A 13,198-nucleotide genomic window follows, 5' to 3' on the forward strand; every position below is an offset into this window, starting at 1 on the left:
TGTACATTGGCATGCTGTTGAGAGAGTTATGCGCTATCTGAAAGGTACTATGAACTATGGACTTCACTATACCGGATACCCGTCGGTACTTGAAGGGTATAGTGATGCGAATTGGATCTCTGATGCTGATGAGATGAAGGCCACAACTGGGTATATATGTTTACTCTTGGAGGTGGCGCTGTTTCCTGGAAGTCTTGCAAGCAAACGATCTTAACGAGATCGACAATGGAAGCAGAATTAACGGCATTAGACACATCTGGTGTTGAAGCGAGATGGCTTCGAGATCTTTTGATGGACTTGCCATTGGTTGATAAACCGGTTCCGGCTATCCTTATGAACTGTGACAATCAGACTGTCATCACCAAGGTGAAGAGTTCAAAGGACAACATGAAGTCCACCAAACACATAAGAATGAGATTAAAAGCTGTCAGAAAATTAAGAAACTCCGGAGTGATAGCGTTGGACTATGTCCATACGGCTAAGAATCTGGCAGATCCCTTTACAAAAGGGCTATCACGTGTTGTGATAGATAATGCATCGAGGGAGATGGGTATGAGACCCACATGAGTTGCCATGGTGGTAACCCAACCTATATGATCGGAGATCCCGTGAACTAGGACCTGGGAAAACAAGCTAGTGGTGAACTGAGGAGAGTAACTATACTAACCCACTCCGTTGGAGATACAATACTCTCGATACTGTATGGTAGGATGACTATGGTCTCAATGTGTTCCAAAGCTTATAAAAGCAAGATGCTATCCTACAGAGCGATCTTTGGAGGAACACACCTATATGAGCCCGACTGCTGGTCACAGTCTATGAGATTGGGGTGATCTCTAGTAAGCTCATGAATAGGCCAGGAGTGTGACTTATATGCTCCACCCGAGGGGTCAGCCTTCGGCAGCCTAGTACTAGTAAGACATGTAGTGAAACTTCTTTATGCCAAACTGACAATTCAAGGCATAGTCCATTGTTCAGTTGTGAAGGAGTGTAGCCACTTGTTCTAGGTGAAGTTCAACCTTAACAGGTCTTTACTGAAACACTGGTATATCGAAACAGCAATTGGAACAGAGGACACAATGGGCCCTCGAGATCTGGTGGGGGATTGCTGAAATCTGAGATGGGCTCTAGGCCCATATTGCAATTTCTGAAAAATCTCTAAGGGCCCATGTGGGTTATATGGCACTAGGTGTGGTGGGAAGTTTAGTCCCACCCCGGAAGTGGAAGGAGAGTTGGAGTGGTTTATAAGGGTTTCTCTTCTACATGCTATTGGAGCTTGAGAAGAGAAGAGGCCCTCGCGCACTCCTCCTCCGCCGCCCGCCTCGCCACGCCACGCCTTGTCACGACGCGCCGCGGGTTGCGGGATTGAGCCGAGCCGAGCTCACACCTACGCGCTTATTTTTGCCAGTCACTAACGGAGAGTTTTCTGACAGCTGGGCCACGATCTGAGACGTCGGATCGTGGGCTGTCACGGACTCGGACGTGGGTCGAGCCCACGTCTCTCCACGCGGCTGCGCCTATAAGTATGCGGTGTCTCCTAACCCTAGCCGCCACGAACAGATCACATCTGCTCACGCGCACGCCCACCGTCGTTCCTTTGCTGCTGCTGCCGCCGGTGACTCCATCCCGTCCGCCACGTACACGGTCGACGGGAGAGCAGGTCTCCGAAACCACGCCCTTCTGGTTCCTGTACGGGGTGAGGGGCGAATAGGTTTTTGGGCAGCGATTACGCGACTGCTCGCTTCCGATCGTCTACTTCCTCCACGTCCGCGTCGTCTTCGTCATCACCATGTCCACCGACGCCGACTGTGCCGCCGCCGAGAAAGCTGAAGCCGACAAGAAGGTCGCTGAGGACGCCGCTGCTGCCACCAAAGCCGCGGCCTCTGCGTGGCCTACTGGAGGGTATAACTCGTTTATCCCGCTCCTGATTATTTTCATATTAGCAGTACTAGCAGTATGTGTAGATTTGTCTACTGTTTGCTTAGTACGTGCATGTTTAAATCAGAGTCAGTACGTCATCAACTTAGTCAATGCCATGCTAGTGATTTACTCATGGATTAATTTAATTGAGAAATTGCCTATTTACTCAACAGTTTTTATACAACGACTCCCACAAATAGTAAAGGGTATGGCTAGGTCTCATTCGACTAAAATTTAACTAAGTCCTAGTTAAGTGACATATTATGCAAGAGAGAAAAAGAAAGTGATTTTCTTTGCATAGATCTTAATGTAAGATTTCATGGATATAGTATCGACTGAGACTTAACGAAGTCTCAGTCAATTAAGACTTAGCAAGACTGAATAGCAAACTACTAGAATGATTTTGGGATTTGGCGTATAACAAAACCGTGCATGAAACATACTCGGCGAAGTCCCAATTAACCTCGGCTTACTATAGGCCGAGTATTGTACCCGGCCAGTTCACGGGTTATGCCATGTACGCCGAGATTCAGTTCACGGGTACTCAACTTAATAAATATAAGCCGAGTTCAAAATAACTGCTCTCGGCGAAATAAAGCTACATGACGATCGGCCGATGCAAACGGGGTAAACTTGGGATTGTGAAGGGTACAAGGCAATACCCCATCACTTTAAAATGGCAAAATGATGCCAATTAATTAGAGGGATCGCAAAATTGAGGCATCGAAAGAGCGATGAAAACTAGTTCAGACAGAATCGATGAGAAAAAGAGTAAAATACGATAAAATGCAATAAGTTAATATAAACACAATGTAAAAAATTTAAAATAATTTTTTGCACTAAAAAATAGGTCTGGAAAAAATAGGTCACGTGTAAGCGGAGTTTCTTTCATCGGGTACTTGGCTTATATTTCTCATAATCTAAAAAATAAAAGAATTCGCTAAGGTAAGCCGAAAGCCGCCAGACAACCGTTTGGCTTATAGCCTGCTCCATCATGGACTGGTCTACCATCTCTGTGATAGCCACATGGCATGGAACATTATTGAGCCCTAGCTCTAAGCCGAGGACTTTTTTCTATATGTCAATCTTTATTTGTAAGCCAAGAACTTTTTTGTCGCCCCACTCGGCTTATGTCTTTGCCGTCCTTTTTTTGTTCTATACTCATCTTATGTGAATATAAGCCGAGTACTCATGTTTCTACACTCGGTTTATCGTTGGCCACATGGTGTTAACAAAAACTGTATTTCTAATCATTAAAGAATCCGTAAAAAGACCGAGCTGATTCCATGTTCTACCTATTGTTTTATCTTCTCTAACAGGGATTACCACATTTAGTTTTTTAATATTACCCATCTAATCAGGGACCCCAATACATAACCAATATTCCACATTTAGGGAACCCTTCACTCTCATTACATGCTTGCAAGCTTGTAAAAAAGACAAAAAGTGATGATGACAGTCTTACTTCTGTTCAATTTTGAAAGTTTAAAATGTTTTGTAGCTTAAATCATTGATCCGATTCAAGATCCATCTTCAACATTAAATCCGCTTTGAAACTAGATTCTATGTTGGTATGTTTTCATGGGGGTTAAAACTTACCATGTTGTTGTATGTAAATTACCAGCATGCTGAAGTTGTCGGGAATTAAGAACTGAAATTTTTCCAATATGTTAGTGGGTTTAGGTCCAAAGTTATCACCCGGTGCTAAAAGACTTACACATATTATTAATATGTTATTACCGACAAAACATCATATGGGATGTCGGACTCCTCGTGTATGGTTATCAACTCCAATATTAGATCTCACTGCAACCACCCCTGTAACTACACAAATACTATGGTGGTGACTGCGACCTAACTCACTCGACAATTGTGACACGGGCAGTTGGTAACTATAGTTATCTCATGTTGGTAACTATCACACGAGCAGTCGACTAACCATATAGTTGATATGCTGCTCTGTGACATGGGCAACTGGTGACTATAGTTGTGTAATGTTGATAATTATAGGACGGTACAACCTGATAACAACATAATATTATGCTGGTAACTTTTACATGGGTAGCCTCATAACTTTAGCATGTGTTGGTCCCTATAGCCGGAGTAGCTTGATACCGTATGATAAACCTGTTAGTTTTAGCGCATGAGTAGGTTGGTAACTCTAGCATGAGTGACCTGATAAGTCTAGCATGAGCATCCTGGTAAGTGGTAACTATATCATTAGGGATTTGATAACTACATAATTGCTACTTTGGTAACAATGTAATAGCCATATTGGTAACTATAGCACATGTAGCCAAGTAACTACATAACCACTATGTTGGTAACTCTAGTATGAGCAGTCTACTAACTTTCGCATGAGCAGTCTAATAAATTTAGCATGATAAGTCCCGTAAATATAACACACTTGTACATGGACCAACGACGATTACAAAATTTGCCTCAAAGCCTATGTCGCTAATATTCGGCACAACAAACATCGGTTTCTAAAGCCGCCTCAAATGCTCGGTCCGTCGTAGGTGGTTTGTTATTTCCAACCGCATTGCAGCGATTCAGCATACCACTACATGGTGTAGTATACCAGTCTTTGATATAACACTCATAAGGCACCATCTTATGAACCTTATATCCCTCATAAGACAATTACCAGCTGTACCGCCACATTGAGCACCCAGGGTTGTGGTTGAGCCGGGTGTGGGTTGGGTGCGAGTTCATCTCGGTCGTGACTGGTGCAGAGATGAAGGAGCATGGAAACTGCACTAGCTTCCATGCTGCTGATGGCGCCCCTCCGCATTGATGCGAGAAGCAGCCGATCATGGTTGACCTACCGCACATCTGCACAGAGCACATGTGATGTGGTCAACAAACGGAATCTGGTGGTGCAACACCCCAACCTCCATAGCCTGAGACAACTCTTCATCTTCAACTACCAACCCCTCATCCAGTACGACACCATCAATAAGCACACAAGTGGCAGAGCTTCACTAGAGCCTAGGGGGGCTATGGCCCCTGCCCTAGAGAAATTATGTGAAATTTCATTAGTTATTAAACTAAAGTTTTAACGATTATCACAATTTAAGCATAATTTGTCCTTTTAGCCCTCTCAACCGACTAACTCTGCTTTGCCCCCTCAACAATCTCTGTCAAGCTCCGCCACTGAGGCTCATGGGGTTTGAGTCTCAGTTTAGTTCTCTCCCTGTAGTACTATTGGAAATATGCCCTAGAGGCAATAATAAAGATGTTATTATCATATTTCCCGTTCATGATAAATATTTATTATCCATGCTACAATTGTATTGATGACAAACTTAAATACATGTGTGGATACATAAACATCATTGTGTCCCTAATGAGCCTCTACTAGATTTGCTCGTTGATCAAGGATGGTTAAGGTTTGCTAACCATAGACATGATTTATCATTTGATAACGAGATCACAACATTAGGAGAATGATGTGATGGACAGACCCAACTGCAAGCTTAGTATCTGATCGTATCACTAAGTTCACTCTGCCATAGCTTTTGTAATGTTAAGTATTTGTTCCTTAGACCATGAGATCATTCCACTACCGGATACTGGAGGAATACTTTCTGGGCTATCAAACGTCAGTTCCTAACTTCGTGATTGTAAAGGTGCTCCTCAGATATCTCCAAAGGTATTTGTTGGGTTGCATGAATCGAGAGTTGGATTTGTCACTCTGTATAATGGAGAGATATCTATGAGCCCTCTTGGTACTACAACATCATAAGAAGCTTGCAAACATGTGACTAATGAGTTTAGTCATGGGGGTCTTATATTATGCAACGAGTAAAGAGACTTGCCGATAACTAGATTGAACTAGGTATGTGATCCATCTCCAACGTATCTATAATTTTTGATTGTTCTATGCTATTATAGTATCAATCTTGGATGTTTTATTTGCAGTTATATATCATTTTTGGGACTAACCTAGTAACCTAGTGCCGAGTGTCAATTGCTGTTTTTTGCCTGTTTTTGGCTTTTCAGGAAATCAATATCAAACAGAGTCGAAATGGAGAAAAAACTTTGGATTGATTTTTTCTGGACCAGAAGAGACCCTAGAAGGTTCAGGAGAAGACCTGAAGAGCCACGAGGGAGCGACAAGCTCGGGAGGCATGCCCTGGGGGGTGCCCCCCAGGCTTGTGGCCCCCTCTTGGCACCTCTTGATATAATTCCGCCTCTATAAATTCTCAAATATTCCCCTGATATTAGAGAGCCACCTGAAATACTTTTTCCGCTGCCGCAAGTTTGTGTTCATACGAGATCCCATCTAGAGGCGTTCTCTGGTACTCTACCGGACGGGAATCGATCATGGAGGGGCTTCAACCTTACCGCCCTTCCGATGATGCGTGAGTAGTTTACCTCAGACCTATGGGTCCATAGCCAGTAGCTAGATGGCTTCTTCTCTCTCTTTGATCTTCAATACAATGTTGTCCTCGATGTTCTTGGAGATCTATTCGATGTAATGACTTTTTACGGTGTGTTTGTTTGGGATCCGATGAATTGTGAGTTTATGATCTATTCTTGAATATTATTTGAGTTTTCTCTGAATTCTTTTATGCATGATTGTTATAGCTATATTTTGCTCCGATCTATTGATTTGGTTTGGCCAACTAGATTGATTTTTTTTGCAATGGGAGAGGTGCTTTCTGATGGGTTCGATCTTACGGTGCTCAATACCAGTCACGGACAGGGACATGACACATATTTGTATCGTTGCCATTAAGGGTAAAATTGGGGTTTATTCATACGTGAGTTTTATTTGTCTACATCATGTCATCTTGCTTAAGGCATTAGTCCGTTCTTTATAGAATAGCCACGACGTTAAGGAATACTTATATAAATTTCATCAACTAGTATACAATGCAAACTTCTCTCGTTGATGCTTAGGTAATTTCTATACCAGTTAAATACATAAATACCTACCTAGAAACTATTGGTGCTTAATTAACAATATGCTTTAGCATCACTGCCATTCTTCCTTAACGGGATGGCGGGTGACGTGCGCTGGAGGGTCCGGTACGCGGCCGATATGGAGGCAGTGAAATAGGTCCGGCTCGACGATGGCGAACTGTGGCTACGCTCGGAGGCGCTCAGGATCGTCTTCCTCAACACCGCGGGGCGCATGGTGGATGCATGACTCCTTAGGGCAGGTGAGTCTATTGACATCGGTGATATTGTCTCCTTCCCTTGCCACTTTGCGAGGGTTTGTGATCGAAACCCGACGAGCACGGCGGTTTCAGGTGAAGGCGCACCACCGTATGGAGCAGGTATGTCACACACGGAGCCGACCGACTCGGTGGTACACGAGCGCGGGCGCATGTTTCTGGGAACGCGTCACCGCCCATCCCCCATGACTGATGGGCTAGGGATTCTCGGGTGTGCACCGGTCCGCCATGATTCAGATGTCTGCCACGTGCTGAAGATCAGACCCGGCCGCCATGGTGAGGATGGACCTAGGGTTTCCAGGGGCATCGCGGGTATTAAACTCATGGCCGCTACCCCTTCTCCCATTTTGTTTCTGGGCGAGAGCCTCGCCCACTTCTGGAGCGCTCCGTCTCTCACCAGATCTAGGGTTCGTCAAACCTACACTTAGTGGGAAGGCAAGATCCATGGTGATACTCGTTCCTTCGCTCAAGTAGTTTCCTCACCCCCTTCCACAAATCCACCCGTGGTGCCTAGAGAGAGCAAAGCTATTGAGATGAGAGAAGAGGTTTTCGGTATGGGCCGCCATGGTCGCGGGGCCGGACGCTTCAGCTGCGGCCGCGACTTCGACTCCCATGTGTGGAAGCGCAAGCTAGAGGTGGTCAAATCATTTTCGACCAGAGTCTCTGGATCTGGCGGATCCGGGTTCGACAAGTGGGACGAAGCCGCCGGCGGGCAACAGACAACTCACGCACGTCAATCTCGTTGGGGCGGGAGCATGGCAGTTGGACAGGAACCACACGAGGTGGAGGCGACGGGGAAGCAGACAACCCCTCCCCCGCATCCTGGGAGGCAGGGTGGCCTCGACGGCGGCGACATGGATCTTTGCGCCGTCGCCAAAAACAAAACTCCTCTGAGAAATCGTGAGCTTCACACCTCCTATGGTACTACTGCACCCTCATGTGATCGCTGCAGTCCTCGGCAACCATGACTACCCGGGTGACACGCTGGCGTAGCAGAGCCCCGCCATTCGCAAGGTGGACAGCTGGTGGACCTCCGTCAACAAGTCCTTCATCGTGGAGGCAGACATCGTTGACTTCTTCCTGGTGGACACGTCGCCCTTCTTCCTCAAGTACTGGAACGAGAGCAAGTTCGACAGGAGGAACGTGGATCCCCGCAACACCTACATCGACACCCTCCTCCAGGGCCTGGACGATGCCCTAGCGGTGTCCAACGTGACGTGGAAGGTCGTCGTCGACCACCACCCCGTCAGTAGCGGCTGCGAGCATGGCCACACCACCGAGCTCCGCGAACACCTCCTCCCGGTCCTCAAGGTACATACGACATGTTGTGCATGCATGCATGCATTATTGTGGCTGAGCCATGGCCAACACTTTTTTTATCGAATATGCACGAATGTGCATATCATATATTGTAGAAGAAAGGCAAAGAAAGTCTCCACCACAATTACACAGTTTCTTAGTACATATTACTCCTCACTAGTCTCCCACCTCTCCACCCTACTAAAGAAGGGAGTTACATTCCCTTTCATTAGTCTGGCCGATGCCCACAGTTGGCCCTCTTGCCTCACTCTCCCTAGTAGATACTCCAAGGAAGGGCGCGCCCCATCAAAGATAATACCATTCCTATGCTTTCACAATTCCCACCAGACTAGCGCAATAATAGTACGAAGATCCTTGATGCTCATGCCTTCTACTCCTTGCTTGGCTACAACCCAGTCCGCCAGCTTGTCCTGTTGAGTGGGAGTCCAATCCGGTTTGTCCAAGGCCTCACAGATCCTCGCCCAAGCAGTCCTAGCAAAGACGCAAGTGAGTAGAATGTGGTTAATGGTTTCGTCCTCGTGGTCACAAAACGGGCACGCGTCTTGGTGCGGCAACCCTCTCCTCGCTAGTCGGTCCGACGTCCAACATCGGTCCCTGAGGGCCAACCACATGAAGAACCTGCACCATGAGGGTGCACGTGATTTCCAAGTTAGACCCACCGTCACACTTCCTTCTTGGCCCCAAAAGCCAGCCGCATAATCAGATTTCACGGAGAACTGTCCAGTGGCCTCCCACGACCAAACCACCTTGTCAGGCACATCCACCATGGGCTCCCAAAGCTGAAACTAATTGCCATATCAAAAAGAACTCGTGCAGCATAGCGGGTCCTATGTCCGGGCCAACGTCCAATGCCCAACTCCCAATCTCCACCGCCGGTCCAACTAACCGAGAGTCTCTGATGCGCTTTGGAACCAAACTGTAGAGGAGCAGTGCAACCTCCTGAATTCTGCTGCCATCAATCCAGCGGTCCTCCCAAAAACGTGTCGTGAGCCCATAATTAGCCACACTCCTCATGGCCACCATACAAATCCCCATTGACTCCTTCGGGACTTTGATCTTGAATTCTCTCCATGGCCTCGTCTCATCTGTCCTCGCAAGCCACGGCCATCTCGCTTGCATTGCTATGTTCATCCAGCGCAAGTTTGGCAACCCAAGGCCACCTTCCCACTTCGGTGTGCACACCGCATCCCAAGCCACCACACAATTGCCACCATTAGCCTCTGCGCGTCTACACCATAAGAAACCTCTGCAGTTCCTCTTCATTGCAACAAGGGTTTTCATCGGTACATCCAATGCCATCATTGCATGGATCGGCATGGCACATAGCACCGATTGGACCAAGGTTAGTCTGCCACTCTTTGGCATAAGCGGAACCTTCCATTTTGGTAGCTTATTAGCCATTTGATCCACCAAATACTTCAACTGTGTCATCGATGGCTTCCTTAATGAGAGTGGCAGCCCCAAGTACTTGATCGGCAAGGATCCCAAGGGGCACTAGAGCTCGGCACATGCCATGGTAATCTGGTCATCAGAGCATCTAATGGGAATAGCTGCCGATTTTTGCATGTTGATCCTCAGTCCTGATGCTTCACTGAAGAGCTCCAAGATGCACTTGCAAGCCGCAAGATCCACCTTATTTGGTTTGACAAATAAAACAACATCATCCGCAAAGATTGATAGTCGCTTCTCCATGCCCACACGCGCCAAAGGTCCCATCACCCCTCGGGTCACTGCTAGCTACATCATCCTTTGCATCGGCTCCACAGTTAAGATGAAAAGCATTGGGGAGAAAGGATCCCCTTGTCGTAGCCCTTTGCAGTTGTAGATCGTGTCTCCCGGTGCACCATTGACCAGTACTTTTGTGGTAGAAGTTGAGAGGATTCCACAAATCCAAGACCTCCACCTTGGCCCGAATCCCATATGCTGCAACACCTCAACCAAGAAGGGCCATTGCACCGAGTCGAAAGCTTTTGAGATGTCTAGCTTAAGCAAAATCGCCGAGTTCTTCAGAGCATGCAGCCATCTTGCCGTGCTTTGCACAAGCATGAAATTATCATGCAAAGATCTGCCCTTGACGAAAGCACTTTGGTGATTACCAACCAACTTAGGTAGATCTTCCACAAGTCTACACGTAAGCACCTTCTCGAATATCTTCACTGCCCCATGCACAAGGTTGATGGGTCTGAAGTCACACACCTCCAGAGCACCATATTTCTTGGGTAAAAGAGAGACGAAGGACTTATTGATGCCCGCCAAACCCCTCATGTCACCATTATAGAAGCAGCCCATCGCTCTCATGAAATCCTCCTTGATTATACTCCAGCAAGTAGCATAGAATCTGCCCGTAAAGCCATCTGGACCCGGCGCTTTATCCCGGGGCATCAACTTGATCACTCCCTCAACCTCCTCCTCCGTAAATGGCCGCTCGAGATGTGCCAGGTTCAGGCGTGGTAGGCCCAGTTCTTCCAGGTTGAGCGCAAATCCACGAGGGCATGCAACCCCAAATGCCACACCAAAATAAGCATCCACCACTGAAGCCACATCATCCTGGCCGGAGTATAATTGGTCATTGTACTTGACCGTTCTCAAGACATTCTTCCTTTGCCTATGACTTGCTTGTTGATGAAACAACCTCGTGTTCCCGTCGCCCTCACGCAGTTGCAGCATTCTAGATCTTTGCCTAGCGATTGTTCTCTCCAACGAGCTCAAACCCAAAACCTTCCTTTTTAAGCACTTACTCAAATCCCTCTCCGCGTCCGACAGTGTCCTTGCCTACATAGCAATATCCAGCTGCTTAATGACCTCGAAAGCAATGGCAATTTGAAGCTTCACGTTGCCAATCCAGCGATGGCTCCACTTTTGTAGACTCCACGCCGTAGCCCTTAGCTTGTTTTGTAAAGTGAGGTAATCATTAGAGGCCACCGGAGTCGTAGTCCAAGCCATCTTGACCACATCAAAAAACCCTCCGCACGGGTCCAGAAGGACTCAAACTTGAACCAATCTAGCTATTAGCACTGTGCCTCGGGATCCAAATAGAGAAGATTGCTTCTCTTGGCCGGCGGACCCGTCCGGGCAGTACACCGCTCGATCCACATATCATCGTCTGTGTCAAGGGATTCAGCGGGTTGCCTATGCTTCTTGCATCTGGAAGAGTTGGGCGCTTCTTAAATGTAAAATATTTGTCTGGTTGGCGATCCAGCATCGGATTTGGACTTCGGACAGGAGAGCTAAGCACGGGCTGCGAGAGCGCTCTTCTAGGTACTTCACATGTTTGCAGGCAGAGGACAATGCGGAGCACATATTGATCCAATGTGCTTTCGCTCGGGAAGTGTGGCATGAATGCCTACAAGAGCTTAACTTGATCGTGGAACGGCCAACGACGGAGGATACTTTGCTATAGAGTGGTGGTTGCAGGCTAGGAGGGGTTTCAGGAAAGAGCACAAACGCGGGTTTGACACTTTCGTGATTGCGGTCTCATGGGCTTTGTGGAAGCAGCGCAATGCACGGGTCTTCAATAGAACGGCCCAACAAAAAACACCTCTTCAGGTGGTTGGTGTGGTTCTGCGGGAGATCCAAGAGTGGAGGGAGGCGGGTCTAGGAGTCGGCGGGTTGTCTCGATTTGTTAGAGAGTAGGCTTGGGCTTTGAGTGGGGTGTTTTAGGGTGTGGCCATAGGTGTGATGTTCGCATCCTCCACTTGGCATCTCTTGTAAATCATTATTGCTCTTCTTCTATAAAGATAAAGTACGCTATTGGCGTACTCTCGAAAAAAACCTCTTTTTTACGCAGATGGGGTTGACGCGTACTTCCTCCGTTCGGAATTACTTGTCGCAGAAATGGATGTATCTAGACGTATTTTAGTTCTAGATACATCCATCTCCGAGACAAGTAATTTCAAACGGAGGGAGTACCTCAATGACCACGACCACTGCCTGCAGCGCATCAGCAACGTCGACAGCCCGGTGGAATTCGTGACCAGCGGCGGCGGGTCCAAGGCGTGGGCTGGCAAGTTCAAGGCAACCTCCGACAAGATGGAGTTCCTGTACGACGGTCAGGGCTTCCTGTCCATGCAGCTCACCGCGGCCGAGGCGCGCCTCGCCTTTTAGGACGTCTCCGGCGCCGTCCTGCATAGCTGGGGGCCCGCCAGGTCGGCCGCTGCCAGCATCTCGAACGTGAGCTAGCTGATCGACTTCATCTGTCCAAGGTCGACGGCGCCGGCTGTTGTTAACCTGTTTAAACGGATCGGATGCAAATGCTTTCTGTTAGTGTCTTCTGCATGCCGCCCCATGCATGTAGTACTTCCGTAAGAACATGTTATGTGAAATAAATCAACAAACGTTGTTGTTCACGCATGTTTCTATACAACGACTCCCACAAATAGCAAAATACTAGAATGATTTTGGGATTCGGCGTATCCAGTTTCTAAACGAAAAGGTGCGACGACACCCGGGTGTCCCGGCACCCTCCAGTCTTGTCCATTCAGCGAAAAGAAAATTCGTTCTAACCACTGTCCAGCAGCAGATGCTTTGCAGTACCAAAGTAATTAGGCAAACTTTTTTAAGCAGACAAATAGGGACGGGAGGAGGAAGTACTCTCTCTCTCTCTTCTCACGTTTTCTCTCTTTGAAAGCAGTCACACATGGATGCATGAAGCTTGCTCTCTCTCCTCACTCTCTCTTTCCAACAAGCTGTCATGCGTAGCTAGGCGTTGTTAGGCGTATCTTAATTGCCACCATCGTATTTCACCGTATTCGATGGATAGGCTCCAAGTTGCT

At 47.4% G+C, this 13,198-nt stretch overlaps 1 pseudogene; it reads left to right on the plus strand.

Annotated features, from left to right (window-relative positions):
- The first annotated feature begins 7,660 nt into the window (after window positions 1-7,660).
- LOC119358000 lies at window positions 7,661-12,605 on the plus strand (annotated as a pseudogene).
- The last annotated feature ends 593 nt before the right edge of the window (window positions 12,606-13,198 follow it).

This window comes from Triticum dicoccoides, chromosome 2A (assembly GCF_002162155.2).
Source record: "Triticum dicoccoides isolate Atlit2015 ecotype Zavitan chromosome 2A, WEW_v2.0, whole genome shotgun sequence".
Classification (NCBI taxonomy): Eukaryota; Viridiplantae; Streptophyta; class Magnoliopsida; order Poales; family Poaceae; genus Triticum; species Triticum dicoccoides.